The sequence below is a fragment of the Notolabrus celidotus genome, chromosome 14 (assembly GCF_009762535.1).
Source record: "Notolabrus celidotus isolate fNotCel1 chromosome 14, fNotCel1.pri, whole genome shotgun sequence".
Classification (NCBI taxonomy): Eukaryota; Metazoa; Chordata; class Actinopteri; order Labriformes; family Labridae; genus Notolabrus; species Notolabrus celidotus.
Genome location: NC_048285.1, coordinates 13,400,720 through 13,416,648, shown reverse-complemented (window position 1 = coordinate 13,416,648; position 15,929 = coordinate 13,400,720). Strand labels below are relative to the sequence as shown.

General features: G+C 40.1%; 1 protein-coding gene across 2 annotated transcripts in view; it reads right to left on the bottom strand.

The window, feature by feature from the left end:
* Positions 1-15,929, bottom strand: part of LOC117825755 (cGMP-dependent 3',5'-cyclic phosphodiesterase) — a 169,591-nt gene that overhangs the window by 90,713 nt on the left and 62,949 nt on the right. The gene's annotated exons all lie outside the window — the stretch shown is intronic.

Below are 15,929 nucleotides of genomic sequence, written 5' to 3'. Positions count from 1 at the left end.
TCAGACATTAGCGACACACATCAGGATTTCATGTCCCTCAGATGTGAAGAAAAGGCCAAAGGTTACACGGCCTAACAGGGAGAGACCCCTCTGAGCGGAGAAAGATTCCTGTTTGTACAACAATGTCATACAGCTGCTACAAGGCAGGTTTTGTACACTAAAGGCTGATTTATACTTCTGCATCTCCCCTACGCAGCAGGGGCTGACGCAGACATGAGCACCACATACTTGTGCGTCGATGTGTCCGTGTCGCGCAGCAATTCTCCGCCGAAACGCTTGAGGGCAGTGTGGTCTCTCTGATAGCCGGCTGCCTGCTTCCGGTCCCGTTACGATCTCTGTTTACTTTTCCACATCGATTCAGAGCATGTTATGTTAATCTACAGCTGATACATGTTGCTGTTTATCATACAGACATGATTACATGAAGAATAGAGAGGAGGAGATGAAATACACGGCCGATGTGCGGCCGATGTCCGGGATCCCGGAAGTGCTGTAAATGCGGGAAAGACAAAGCCGCCTAGCGGACCAATCACAGAGCTTGCGGTCCGCGTCGGCTCTACGTGGAGTTACATTTTGGAGGAGGTGCACGTCAGCTACGTGCGTAGGCCTCGGCGTAGGTACGGGAGCTACGCGGACCCCCGGCGTAGGGTACGCCGTTGATTCAACGCAGAAGTATAAATCAGCCTTAAGAGAGCACAGTTCATTCTACGGCAAGTATTTATGACTTTCGTTACAAAAGTCTATGCCTCATTCAGAGGAGATGAAAACTCTGATGTTTGAACTGTTAAGAAGCTCTGGTTCAGGAGAGTGTCTGAGAGGCATTCAGGGAAATAAAAGAAAGATAATAAAGTCAAGACAGGTAAGTTAATTATAGCACTTGAATAGACAAAATCCTGGAACTCATTAGACAACAGTATAAAAACAAAAAGGGTATTTATTCTAAGAAATAGCTCAATCTATGTAAATGCTCTGTGGAACTATACAAGGCCTTATACATTGATTACAATAGATAACTAGTATTCTTTATAATGTGAGGATGGGTTTAATGCTTTTAAGACCAGTGACAGCAAAAATAATCTACAGACACTGCAATGTTATTTTCTGGAGAGAGATCAAAGTACAGACTCAGCAGCAGCCCCAGAAACACTCTAGAGGGGAAGGATTTTTGGCAAAATGCAGAAAAACACACTATCCTAAAGTGGGTGCAGAGAGCAGTAAATCATACTGCAAAGCTTTTGTGAACTGTGGTGACTACAAAAGAGAGTAATGTAATGATTATCTTGTGTGTTTTTCTTAATTGAAAAAGAGGAGTGTTGTACATTTACACACATTGCTTTATCCCATAAGGGCTGCAAACATCCAGTCATGAGACCAGACCAGGACCAAGTGCCCCCTTTTTCATCTGTTTGAAACACTGTGACAGAACTTTGGTATTTAAAGTCCTGAGGAAAAATGCATGGTGTTGATAGGACTTAATGTTTCTTCTGTGTCAAACTGCTGTTTGCTGTAATGAGATTTGAAGTATGGGAAAGACACATAAAACTGCTTTGAAGCTATAAAATTAACTCTTTAAGCAAGTGAACAAACACATTTCCAGTGTCGCTGATGAATGTGTTGAAAGTGCATTAGTCTTAATCTGAGTTATATCCTTAAATGAAGAATGTTACAAAAAGAAGAAAAACTAAAAATAATCAAGAAAGCACAACCAGTGGACAATAGAATTTGAATAAAGAACTACTGGTTTCAATCTGGCTTCATGAGAGCACTGATGGCCCAAATGTATTAAATTGGTCTGAACAATGCATCAGTTTCCTGATGTGTATCACATGTAGGTGTAACAAACCATGACAAACCAGTTCTTTGAAATCCGACATATGACTGATGCAAGACAATAACTAGTGACTAACCTCAGGTACCCAGTGATAACTATGAATCTCACTCAGCATCAGGGACAGTATTACAGTATTAGTAATCATGCCACTTAGTGTGCTGTATTCTGAAGTGAGTGGAGGAGGACACACCACTATTCAGTGTTAGGACTCTATTGTTTTGTCTTTCATTGTGCTAATTGTGAACTCCTCTTTTTTACCAGCTGATATGTTCTAAATGTATTCTTTATCTGGTATCTTATCTATTCACTTTCCATCTATGTACTCACAGTGAGCACAGATAACATGAATTTTGAAATCATTCTTTAACAAGCTCTGCAAATACTGAGAATATAAAGTAAAATTGATTTTGTGGGGGAAATCATGACATACTTATTGAGATTTTATTCTACAAACTACAGTACATCTGTACTCTGTCTTCTACTTAAGCTGAATGATAGAAATAATATTTTTTGAGGGCCAATTTTGCTCCCAGGAAGATGCAAACGAACAGCTTTAATTTTGAAAAAGAGGTCAGAATTATGCATTACTGCAAAACCACGTTTCCATTCAGAGCTGCTGGGGCTTAATTACAAGTCATTTAAATATGTGAAAGCAAAGGGTTTACTGTTCATGAGCACATTGCAGCCCAACATCTTGTGTATAAATGTGAATGTGTCCCAGACAAGGTATAACAAACAAGTGAATGATGGTTGGTTGTTGTCATATTTCCACAAATATTTGTAAGGAACAAATTGGAACACAACCCCATGCTGTTATTTAGAAAAAAGTAGTGTATTCACATGCCGTCTTGTTCAGCAACAGCTCCTGCAAGGATGTCTAAAGAGACGCCAAGAATCGTGGGTTTTGCTTTCAAAGATTTTACAACAAATGCAAGCAAGAGCAGCACAGCATGTTCGGTCTGTGACAAAATCTTCAAGGAGAAGACGGGGACAACCTCAAACTTTTCATGTACCCCGAAAAGTAAGTGAGCAGGTTGGATGGAGGTATTTTTCAGCTTACACCTGCAGTGATCCCACCACATCAGAATCTATGAGTGCAAATATAATGTTAATGAATGGGTTTCCTACACATTAAAGAGTGTACAGAAACAGCACTCATCTTTATGAATATAAATAATGATAGAAGCAGTGAGGACTTGAGTCAGACTGAGGACTAGGATTCTCCATTGATGACTTGGACAAACAAAAAGTGTGCAATGTATTACAGTAAGGCCTGTCTATTCAGAGCACACTGTATCCACCAGCCCACCTGTGGAGTGACAATCTGAAGAGCATCAAGCAAATACTGAGAGAACAGCTGTTCATATTAGTGATATGAGGGAATTACAGTGGGTGGACATTTTTTGGATTAGTAGTTCATGACAGCCTGACTGTACTCACACGTCACCACAGATTGATGGAAGCAATCCTGTACATCTGTGCGTGTATCAAGAAGCCATGTCATTTCCAACAAACACTACACATGAGTTGTGGTGGAGCTGAGTGTATTTGTTGTTGTTGTTGTTTCTGATGGATATCCATTCAAAGTTATTAAATTTAAAATCTTCATTTAATGGGTTTTAGGTCCGAAAATGTCTTTGCAAGATGCCAGTGGGTGGTTTACTGGATTGCATCCTGTAATTCGGTTTTCATCTGATATCATAGCCCTCAGAAAGCATTTAGGTAAATTAAATTGTAGATGTAACATGGCAGGAGGGAAAAGAGAAAATTCCTTTTCTGTTTTTTCTCTGCAGGGTCAAAAAGGATTAGCCAAGCTGGAACACATAATGAGGTTTCTGCTGCTCAGGCTCCCTCACAGCAACACCTGTGATTATTTTTTTACATGTTGACAACAGAATGGGTCAGCCAGCTTGGCTCCTGTTTTGTTTATATTCTAATAAATACTCATCCTGAAGCTTCCTGTGATGTTGATTTAAATACCTGAATACAGAATCAGTAAGAATCGGGAGTAAAAAGATGCTGGCTCCAAGCCTGAGATAAAGTGTCCCTTAAGTATCCTAACGCAAGAGAGGGGACAAAGTGTATCAGAGATGAGAGATGGACAGAGTGTTAACATCACTCTGACATTTTAGCACTGAATGACACATCAGACACACACTGTTCTACACGCCTGTCGGGTGGTTCAGCAGTTACATGCTTTGACGTGGATTGCATTCTAGACCCTTAAACTCGACATGGCAAGACTCTTCAGAAGACAGATCGCAGTTATTGGGAGTTCACGGCGTGCTTGGCAAGGAAATATGTGTGAAATGACAGCACACTGAAACCAGGAAGGAAAAAAACATGGAAAGCCAAACAATAGACTGAGTGAGAGAGAAAAACAGTGAGTGGAGAAAAGCTGTGACCCAGAGAATCAGATGTGACAGGGTAATATGGAGATGCCACTAGTTAACATTTTTTTGGTTGACGAGCTGCCGTGTTGCATCATAGCCCAGCAGACGGCAGAGACATGAAAAACTTCAGTGTCAGTCAGGATCAAATGCGCTCATGTCTGACTCAGGGCAAACTGCGGGTCGAAAGAGGCTCGACAAAATAGCATAAACTCCAAAGAAAGGATGCGTTTTGATGTTGGCTCTTGATCCCGTTCTTCTTCAGCTGTTCAGATTGTTACAGCTGCTATTCAGGCCATGATTTGGTTCTTACTAGATGAGTCTTGATGCTTTTAAACTCCCACATGGAGTGCTGACTGCAGGCTGCTTTAAAGCTGACCAAGTTATTAATTAGCATTTAGTTTAATATTACCCTTTCTGAAAAAAAGTGTTGTAATTTTTATATATCAACTTTGAGGCTCAAGTACTTTCCTCCTGGTATGATAACTTTCCACATGCAAAAAGTTCAACTTTATTCAACTTAAAAAATAAACTGCTTCAAACATTATACAGTTTTCTAAATTCAAACTTTCAAAGAGTGCCCCCCTCTCCTCATGAGTCAGTTTTAAATATTTTGTAATACTAGCAGAGATGCAATTTGAGTAAAATTTTTAGAAAATTAACCCTTAACAAAAGATGTTATAAATCCAGACCTTATTATAACTGAGCTGCAACTTTAATATGAAGACATGAATGATTCTAATAAAGTAGACACAATGAAAACTGCTCACATAATATACCTGATATAACCACTTTGACTAACATTAATGAAGTGTCTCTTTTCATAGACAACCTTGAGATGAGCTCTATAATGAATTCTGTGATTAAGTCGATTTAATTTCCTCTAACCGAAGGCAATCTTTAAACTTTTAAAGTAATTTCCTTTGTTTAGTTGTATTGATCAAAGTTCATGTTGAAATTTCAAATACCAAATTCAAAATTCTAAATTGTTTGTGAAATTAATTTCAAAGGCCTGACTGTCTCTTTTATTCTGAGTCAGACGAAGCCAACTTCAGCCCGGAGCTGTGTGAAACACATCAGAAAAACAGAGTGCTTTAATTTCATAAATCTTTCAGCTAAACACATCTATGTGTCATCACTGATACAACAGTTATAAACGTTATTACCTTTGCATCAGCTTTGCAGGTGACAGCAGCTACACCTTCAGGCACTGACTCCTCATCAAAACAGTACATAAAGATGCAGGTGTAGCACAAGTCAAATACAGATACCCTCATGGTGCTCATATGCTGATGGTGACGCCTGGATGCACTCAGTGACTGGCTGCTTTATCTACAGTCTCTAACTGACTGTCAGAATGTGTGTTGGACTGGAATACTGAGCACGGCCTCTCTTAGTTTTATCCTTGACTTATGTACAGGGGACCAACAGCATATCTAACCATCTCAAATCAATCTGGAGAATTATTGGCTATCATCTGATGATGTTATGGCATCTGAGAGCCCTTGTAACCTTTTTCATGTGTACCCAAAAAACATACCGCCAAGACTTTCGTTTCCTTGTTCTGCACTAAGTTTGACCATCAACTTTCGAAGCAAGGATGGAGCTGGTTTTAAGAAATGACATATAAAAGGTTTTATCAGTTGCACTTGCATATAAATATCTGTATACATACGTCAATTAAAGCTGCATCACTGTTATACAACTGCTGACAGTGTCTTAGATTGCATCACAGTGTCCTGCCTTGTTTGCTTTCAACACTCACAGTTTTCCTTCATACAGCTAAAGCTTGCTGAAATGCAAATGCACAACAGTATTTAAACAACCTGCGGAAACCAGAGCACTTCCGCAACCAAAATCTGTCCCTGAAAGACCTGAAAATACTGATAACAGATCAAAAAGAAAACTCTTACAGGAGTGCTTTGAAAGTGATGCATAATCTGCATAGAGCAAGATATCAGTGAACTGGGGTAGTTATAAGTTTCCAGTTCCTGTTGCATCAGGTGAAGTCAAGTGAGGGCAAATGTTTTTGTTATACTAGAACAAATATGGTGATAATTTTTCAATAAATGATTGAATATTGCAATAGTTTCAAAGACAAATTAATACACATCATGGCTTATTTGCCACCCAAATGTCGTTCAGTCACTTTATATTGTACCTGTAAGAGTGTCAGTTCTTTTCCTTTCCATTTTCCATGGAGACAAGGAAATGTTTCTGTTGCAAAAAGAAACCAGAGACCATGTTACGTAAAAAAGCAGCCAAAAATGTTTGGGCTAATAGATGAGTGATTTGTTCTACGTTAATAAGAAAAAGAGGATTCAGTGATGAGGCATCTCTGCTGTTTTCTCTGGAAAACAACCCTAGCTGGACTAGCTTGAGAGTGGAGATACTGGTAGTTCTGCATCTGAAGTGGATAATTGGTACTTGCTCCTTATCAAATAGATAGCCCGTGCTTTTAAGGTATTCTAGGGGCATTTTGGCCTTATTAAAAAGGACAGTAGAGTACATGCAGGATGGCACAAGATTCCTGGTTTGAAGCCAGAACTGACACTTGTATTGTAAGTTTAATACCCTTAATGGTTCTTACTTGAAATAATAGACAGATGAACACATTTGTATGCTTTAAATATGAAGAACTTTGTCTTTAACATTTATATGAGTTCAAAAGTCAGATTACAGACACATTTGTGCGCATTATCTTTCACTGAAAACTTGTCAGGCTCATTTTGACACCAGTGTTTGAACAGTGTAGCGTGCCAAACACAGCTCATTTTTACATTGACTCTCCATAGAGATATAGATCATGTTTCCTTTGCAGTTAACTGTCAGTGTGTCCACAGGGATGTCTAAAAGGCACTCACATGTCTCAACGTATCCTCCTGAGGCAGCTGAGCTTTTAGAGTAAAAGGTACAGAAGCCTGAGGGATGCTGACCTCTGTGCCTATGGAACGCTTGGTTTGAGTGTGTGAATGAGGAGATTTGTGTACTTTGTGTACTGTGTGTGTGTGTGTGTGTGTGTGCATGCATTTGGAAAAGGATGAAGATCAATCTCCATTATTGGTGTGTATTGGATCGATGATGAGGTCAGTCAACCAATATCTAAAAAGGCGAATATAAAGTGATAAATCACGCCCCGTGAAAGAGATGTGCTACACACATGCAAAAGCCTGCACACATAAATACTCATACACACACACATACAAACTCACTCACTCACTCACTCACTCACTCACTCACTCACTCACTCACTCACACTCTCTCTCTCTCTCTCTCTCTCTCTCTCTCTCTCTCTCTCTCTCTCTCTCTCACTTCAGCTGGAGTGGCTGGTTATTGAAATTTCTGTCCAATGGGAGACCTGGTGAATGGCAGAGATACATGAAGGTCAGTGCTGCAGAGTGGAACAGTGCACTGTGTAGGTGAACCTACCCCACACTCACACACTGATACACACAAACACACACGCGCGCGCGCACACACACACACACACACACACACACACACACACACACACACACACACACACACACACACACACACACACACACACACACACATTCATTGTGTGCACAGGCGGACACAAACAGAGTGCGAACAGAGCTATAAAGAAAGGAACACGCCCCTCACTTTTAGTTTAATCCCCCAGGGAAATCACATGCTGACACCTCTTCCCTTGCTTTTCTTTCACCCACTTCCTCAGCTCTTTTCTTTCTTCTCTGCCTTTTCTTCTCCACTCTTTTCAAGTTTCCGTTCACTAATGTTCTACTACCACAATGGAAGGATTGCAAATTGAAGGGGACAGAAGGAGAATGGCACTAAAACACGAACAGCCCCCCAAAAACTGCAAGATATTGAGAGAGAAAAGATGAGTGAATAGAAAGCACACTGTCTGTCTGTCTGTCTGTCTGTCTGTCTGTCTGTCTGTCTGTCTTTCTGTCTGTCTGTCTGTCTGTCTATCTATCTATCTATCTATCTATCTATCTATCTATCTATCTATCTATCTATCTATCTATCTATCTATCTATCTATCCATCCATCCATCCATCCATCCATCCATCTATCCATCCTCCCTGATGGTGCTGTTTTGGACAAACTGTCTCTTACTCATGCTGCCTCTGCTCTCTCATCCTTATCTAACTGGGCCTGGCTGCTGTGGAGCTTCTGCAGCAGCAATGCCAGCTGAAGACACAGCCATGTACTGTTTTTGTAGAAAGGAGCGTGGGCGGGCCACCCACCTTAAGTTTTACATAGATTTTACACACTGGCTCAGAAAACAGCCAAGAAATATTGCAACTTTTTTTTTTTTATTGTTGATGGAAAAGCTTTTCTGTATATTATAGGCATTGGTCATTTCTATAAATGCACTTATGCCCTGTGGCCAAAGTTACTCCCAAAAAGCCACCTGGCTCAAAACATCTACTTTTGATTTCACTTGATTGTCTGAATTCAATATATAATTGTGTATACTCTTAAATAAGTTTTAGTCATGTGACAGAACTCTTCAAAACTTGTCATGTTTATCCTAAGTTTGAATTGGTGCCCCTACACCAGGGCCAGGTGTATTATGATCAATTCACCTGCAACTTTGTCCTCCACTTTTCAAACTTTTCAATCACCAAAGGATTTCTAAAATTATCCCATTTCAAGGACTTTAATCACTTCAATCAGCACCTGTTGAAGCAGGTAACCCAAGAAAAGTGAGGACTTCAAGTGGGGAAAATCAGTTGGTGTTATCATGAAAAAAAGGACTCATGTAATGCACACTTTTTTTTTTTAAAGCTATAGCAGTTTTCAAAGATTTGCAGAAGTGTCATTCAACAAAAGGAAACAGAGTCTGAAGCATCACTTTAAGAAACAGTTGCAGAAGAAGACCTTTTCTGTGGTCTTCCTGCCTACGTTAGGTGAATGATGACTCGTGTTGTTTCTTGTGCCTCCCAGGCTGTTCAATAGAAGATAAGTACTGTACTCCAGCTTTAAAAATCCTACTGGGTGAATGCAACACTTCATGTACAATTCTAGGAAAGTTGTACCTTCTCTACTTCAGTTTTGAAACACTTCATAGTAATAGACTGCATGCATGCATGGTCAGGAGGAGCAAACAACCAACTCTGCAATGAATAAATCACCCATTCTACCTCCTGAGGACAGCAGATTATGGTAACAAGCAGGTACACTGCAACACCCTGTGCCACCTCTCTGTGTGTATCAGCAGAGCTCGGAAGAATCTGTGCCCTCTCGCCTCATGTTTAATTATATTACCGCAGCCAATAAACAGTGAATGTGTCATGATTATTAGCTAGCTGTGGGAATGAATGGAAGGGGTTCTAATACCTCCTCGCACTCTTTTGAGTATAGCAAGTCAGCAGGGGGTTTGCACGGCAGCAAATATACAGCCAGACTGTATATCTATCTGAAGGTATGTGCGTCTGTAGGATAGTGGACTGTGGAAAAACAGTAAAACAAGCAAACAGGCAAACACACAGAAAAAGACACACACAAACACACACACACACACACACACACACACACACACACACATAAACAAAGAGAAAGAGCTCACATAATACCCTGTAGGGATCCACTTGAGATAAAATTCAGCAGCACTGAATAATACAGTCCATTTATCAAAGAAAAAGCACAAATCCTGACACACAAAAACACACACAAGCACACACACACACATATATATATATATAAAGCACTCTTAGGGCTGCTGTGAAGTGAAGGTGCCCTTGTGTCTGTGGTCATTTATCACAACGTGTGATTCAAAGTGGCGTGGCAGGCGAAGCTCAGTGGTCCCTACTTGTGTAAATTTCTTCTCATCACTTTGAACCCTACAGCCCGTAATGCCACAGTGGTGTGCCCCTGAAATGTAAAACACTTCTCCCCCAGTGTAATGGATTTGCATCATTCTGCCACAGTGAGCCTTCATACAGAAGGAATGCTCAGCAGCAGGGGAAATGATCAAATAAACAGAAGAACTTCATTTATATGGAAAGAAGTTTGGAGAGGATTCAAGTGTTTGTAATTATAAAACAAATAATGAACAAGCAGTACGGGGTGAGAAAAAAAAGAGTCTGAAAAGTGTTCTTCAACACCAGACATCCTGGAAGTTTCTCCACTAAAAGACTATTTGATGATGCAAATCATCCGCAACCGAGAGGATCTTTAGAGAAGCTCGCAGAGACAGGCAATGAGGAAAAGGCTTTTAGTCACGTGCAGTGGTGCAGGGTGTACTTATGGTGAAATTTAGTGTGTAAGATGAACTTTAAATACATTTTTTCATTCATACACAGGTGTGACTAATATACCAGTATAAAATATGAAGAGGGGCTGTCGCAATATCAGGTACTGACGATGATTGTCTTACTAACAAAAAATTGATATTGATATAAAAATAAGCATATTGTAATACTGTGAAAACAGATGGAAGCAAGGTACTCTATCAGCACCCAAAAAAAGGTTTCCAGGCTATTTGAGGATTTTTGAGGGATTTCATCGAAGACTGGGTGTTTGTGGACAACATGTGATGCAGAATCACAAGCAGAGGATGATGCTAAATTTTAATTTAATTTGAAGGTTCTGTCATGGAGCTGGTGAAACAGATGAATGAAGTAGTAATGATAAAGTAGTGTTGTTGCATTGTTATCTTGCCTTTACTTAATTTGACTTTTGGTCATGGGTATAAAAAATATACAAAAGCACATTCAAAATGTAAGTTTTCATCTGACACCTATACCAAGCATAGACATTTCAGGCACTGAAATAAACAACATAAAAACAATTAATGTTTCAGCTGGTCTTGTTTGCTTTGGTAAGTCATGCAGAGGTATCAGTACAAATTTCACTCAGTTTAAAACAACTGAAAATCTCTTTACATAAGCTTGAAGGGGGAACTTATCAATCATATCCTGTTGTTACACACTGAACCAGTTCCTCTTCGTCTATTTGGCTTTTTTAACTCCTTTCAAAAGAGTTTGTGGTAATGTTTTCAGATTTTGCAATCTTTCAGATAACTTAATTGAAGTATCTGGTAAAAACAAGGAAAAAATAGGAATATAGGGTATGATGAAATATGTATTTGTTTAACAGCTGTACACAGCTCATACACTGTTGTGTTAAACTACTGGAGGAAGCCATGGGAAGTAGTTTGAACAAACAGATCCAGAAAACTTCAGCTTAACATTCAGACTGAAGAGATCTGCAGACATTGGTGGTGTTTTATTTAACAGTTTATTACTGATGCAGTGTTTACTACTGGCTGTCCATCTTTTCTGTCTCTTCTGTGTCTCTGAGTCAGCACCAGTCAGTGTTTTTGCTGCTTAGAGGAGGGTTAGCTACTTTACCTTGCACAGCACAGCACAGGTGGGTGGTATTTTAATGCCGATCTGCTCTTACTTTGAGCAAGTGGAGCAACCTCTGAATTTATAACTGAACATGCACACGAAAAGTAGCCAAAAACTGGCTAAAATAATGCTTTCTATATGCAATTACCTATTTCATACATTCATTGTGATTCACATCCTCACGCTTGAATCAATAACACTAAATAAAAAATAAAAAACATAAGACAAAGTCTGAATTTTACTTCACACACACACACACCACTCAACTTGCTTTGCATTCTGGATCAGCTGATGCACCAGCCCAGCTTGCCTACAGCCATCGCCAACCAGGCGATCGATTCGAGCTGTCAACTCACAGCACATTCTCCGCCACTGCAGCTACTGCTCATGCACATCACGCCTTACCTGTTATCCTCAAGTCCCCTGGCATTTGCAACAGGGTTGGGAATTGTTGCATGTTATGGATCCTGTTCCTAGTAGTTTAATTCAAGGCGCAAGCGATCAATGTTATAAAACAGAAGGGAAGAGCAACCGGTCAGGGGACATAAACTCGATGAGTGACAGTGATAGGTGACTTTAATATGATCACAACACTATGGATCAAATACACTACGCTACAAGAAAATAGAAACTCAATAAAAAGGAGAGATTTTCTACATGCTGTTACTGTGGCGTCTGGGTTTACTTGAGTCACAGAGAACACAGCCTCTGCAGGTGTGAAGAGGCCATGCAATACAGCGGTTATATGGTGGTGCAAAATCACTTACAATCCATTTTCCCTGTAGTGGCTTCTCCACCACTCCACATATGATACACAGCTATACTGCCTACATAGGTCACTGGTCCTGTGCTGCCTGTAAAGATCATTTGTTTCAATCTTATACACGTCAAGTGCTCACAAACACAGTGTTATGGTGGAGCCTGTTAAATGTGCTGAGTATCAGGGTCTGTATTCTCTGCTTACTGCTGCACATCAGGCTGCTGGTGCCCACTTAAGATAAGGAGAAATACACATTAAAGGTTTCACATCAAGCTGAAGTGGCCAAGTCTGATCTTAAGGTTAAAGTTGGTTTCCAAAAAGTTGGCTGAAGCTTCACTGTTTTTTTGTTTTATTTCTGCATCATACTTTTTTAATAAAATGAATTGCTTAAAGTCTGGTCACAGTCTGCAAACCAACAAGTAAAATAATGACCTGACATTGCAGTATCAAATGTGTGAGGTCAGATCAGAATAACAGATCAATAACAAACGCAGACATGCCCACAACAAAGTACAACTGATGTCATCACATTGAATTTCCTTAACAAATACTCTTTTTGCATTCCCCTCACTAGCGAAGCCGCTCACATTTAAACGTATTACACAGCAGAGGACAAACTCTAGAAGGTTGAACCCACTCCATCCAGCACGCTTACACATCAATAAGGTCAGTCTATCCGGGCCTCTACTTAATGTTGCTCCCGGAATCACTGCTAACACAGAGACATACATAATGGCATGCCATGCCTTTGTATCAAGCCCAAATGGTCCTTTACCCAGAACATTCCATTGCTTTGGGAACATTATCTCAGCTAAATGACTCACTGAGCCTCTGACTGCATAGATCGTACATCCGTTTACGGCTCATTACGGTTGATTTATGGTTGATGGTTGTAGCCCAGTATGTGGAAAAATGGACGGTTATGAAACAGAATTTGCACTTACATTGATACGCCAGCATGTAGAACATAAGAGCAACATTTAATGCATAATAAAGAGCCGCCCAATAATGACAGTCAGAGAGTCTTCGTTGAACAAGGTTTCATTGGGGGAGAAAAGCCTAAAACTACAGCCGGGAGCTGCATCTTTCTCTGTTCTCTGTTTTACCATTGCGTAACAGAGAGACTTCATCCTCGAGGAAGATGTCTGTAAGGGTTATGCATGCATGTTATTTATTCTTTATGGAGTCTCATGTAAATCTCTCCTGTGTACAGTATGAGAGAAGAAAGTAGGACAATGTACAGCGGACACTTCTTTACCAAGGGACCTTGATTTACAGTCTTCAGCAGAAAGTGTCCGAGTAAGTTCAGGTACAAGATCATTGGCTGAGAAGAAAGGATGTGATCATGTTCACTTTACTGAGTGAACAAAGAGCTAATTTATAATACTTTACAATGAGGCCTTTCACTATTCTTCTCACTGGTTAGCTCGGTAGCAGCTATGACCCAGACTGAAGCTTACGTGTTCAGCTCAAAGAGGAGCTGAACACAAAGGAGGTCTACCAAGTTTTAGGAACCAAAGCATGGAAAATGATGAATTTTATAGTTATGATGCTGAGTCTATTTGTTGGTTTTTGCGACCCACTCAGAATCATTCACTGTTAGCATTGTCATCATCACAAGGCTCCATTAATGCATGAGCTTGTAAGATTTATCTTTTGATGGATTTTTATCGTGGACTGGTATTTTTTGTAATGCAGCACAGAAACAACGACACTCAGTAGATTGTTTTCAGGCCTCAGGACTCAAAGTATTTTCTGATTGTTTAGAAAATGTATGTCAATAAAATCAAATTAAACAATTCAACATCAAGTAGTGGCTTAAACTGACTCAAGTTGTCCCCAAGGAAAATCCTCGGTCAGGGGCAGCCCCAGGATCACACAAACACTCATTTTGTTGAATTTGATGGAGCTCGCTTGGCTCTCCCTCACAGACACGAAAGCACCACCCAGATTCACTGACGAAATAATCCTCACATCTGTTCAGCTGGAGACTGAGAGGAGCTTAACCTGCTGCATTTTCTGCCTCACAGCACATACACACACATGGGTAAAAGTACACACACACACACACACACGCAAACATGCATCCAGCAGTTTCACTCCTACATCTAAAAATCTACAAAAGCACGCAAACATGCAATTACACTGATATAATATAGAAATAGGCTTAGCGTCTTTGAACACTCAGATGCTTCCATTCAGAGAAGTCTCAACTTAATCCATCACATCAGAAGATGAAAGTCAAGAGATCACCAAAACCTTTTCGTGGAAACCGAGAGACAAAACAGTAAAAGCTTTCTGATTTAAGTCAATCAATAGAAAGAGAATATACCCTGTTAAATGTAGCCACAAATATCAAGCAGCTACTGCAGGTGGCGCTGCACACGCCCAATGTTCAGCAGCCGACTCAGACCAAATTATAGTACAGTGACGCTTTAGCAACAAACCTTTGGAAACACACAAAGGCTGCAAGAGAGGAATGTAGTTGAGCAAGACTTTCAGCAACGTAACATGACTGTGGAATTAAATGCTGCAGGCTGATCCAGTAGTGCATCAGCACTGTAAGGACATGCACACTTCAGCCACTGATACAAATCAAATAAATAAAGGGAATGTACCTTTACATCAAAAACACAAAAGAGTGTCATTATGTGGAGAGCATGTTTGAAATTCCAGGTGATAATAGTATGTTGAGGGATTTATAGAAGTAGAAAGTAAAGACAAAGTAACTAATGTACATGCATTTATATAAATATGTGTATATACAGTATCTTTGCCCTATAATGAGCAAGAACTTCCAAGTAGAGAGTATAATTTACATGATTGTTTATCTCTTTCATGTAAAGATGGAAAAACCCTTGATTGTGGAGTTGTGTGTCATCAAAGTGTGTGCACATATGCCTGCGTCACTGTGAGTGTATATCTGCCTAGGTAATTGGATCTGAGCAGAACATGTCGACACTGGCAGCCAATCAAACATTTTTTTTGCTATTTTGCTGCCAGCATCATTAAATCTCTCTGCAATAGAAAAATACCAATGCAGACACGCAAATGCACAAACAGACTCTGCATACAGACACACACTCTCAAAATAGAGCTGCGTGTTCCCACGTGTGAGGATACAAGAAAGCAACAATTTTAGATCGTCAGTCTCAGCTTGTGTGTCAAAAACCAGAGTAACACAAAAGACCAAGAGGAGATGGAGGAGGGCGAAAGCGAGAGGCTTACCACTCTGGGAATGTCAAAAACAAATTGCATCAACTCAACTGTAAAATGTAGTATCCTGAAAACACACACACACACATGAACACACTCTCACAAACTTGCATGTGAGACACACAAATACAGACGGTTGCACTCTGCTGTTCAAACGAAAATGTCACTTGCTTTAATTTCCTACCTTTCATGTTTATTGCTGTTTTGTTTTATCTTCCCGTCTTTTATCTGAGCCCTCTATCACACACACCCACAACCCATACACACACACACACACACACACACACACACACACACACACACACACACAAACACTTACACTCACACACACACACACACACACACACACACACACACACACACACACACACACACACACACACACA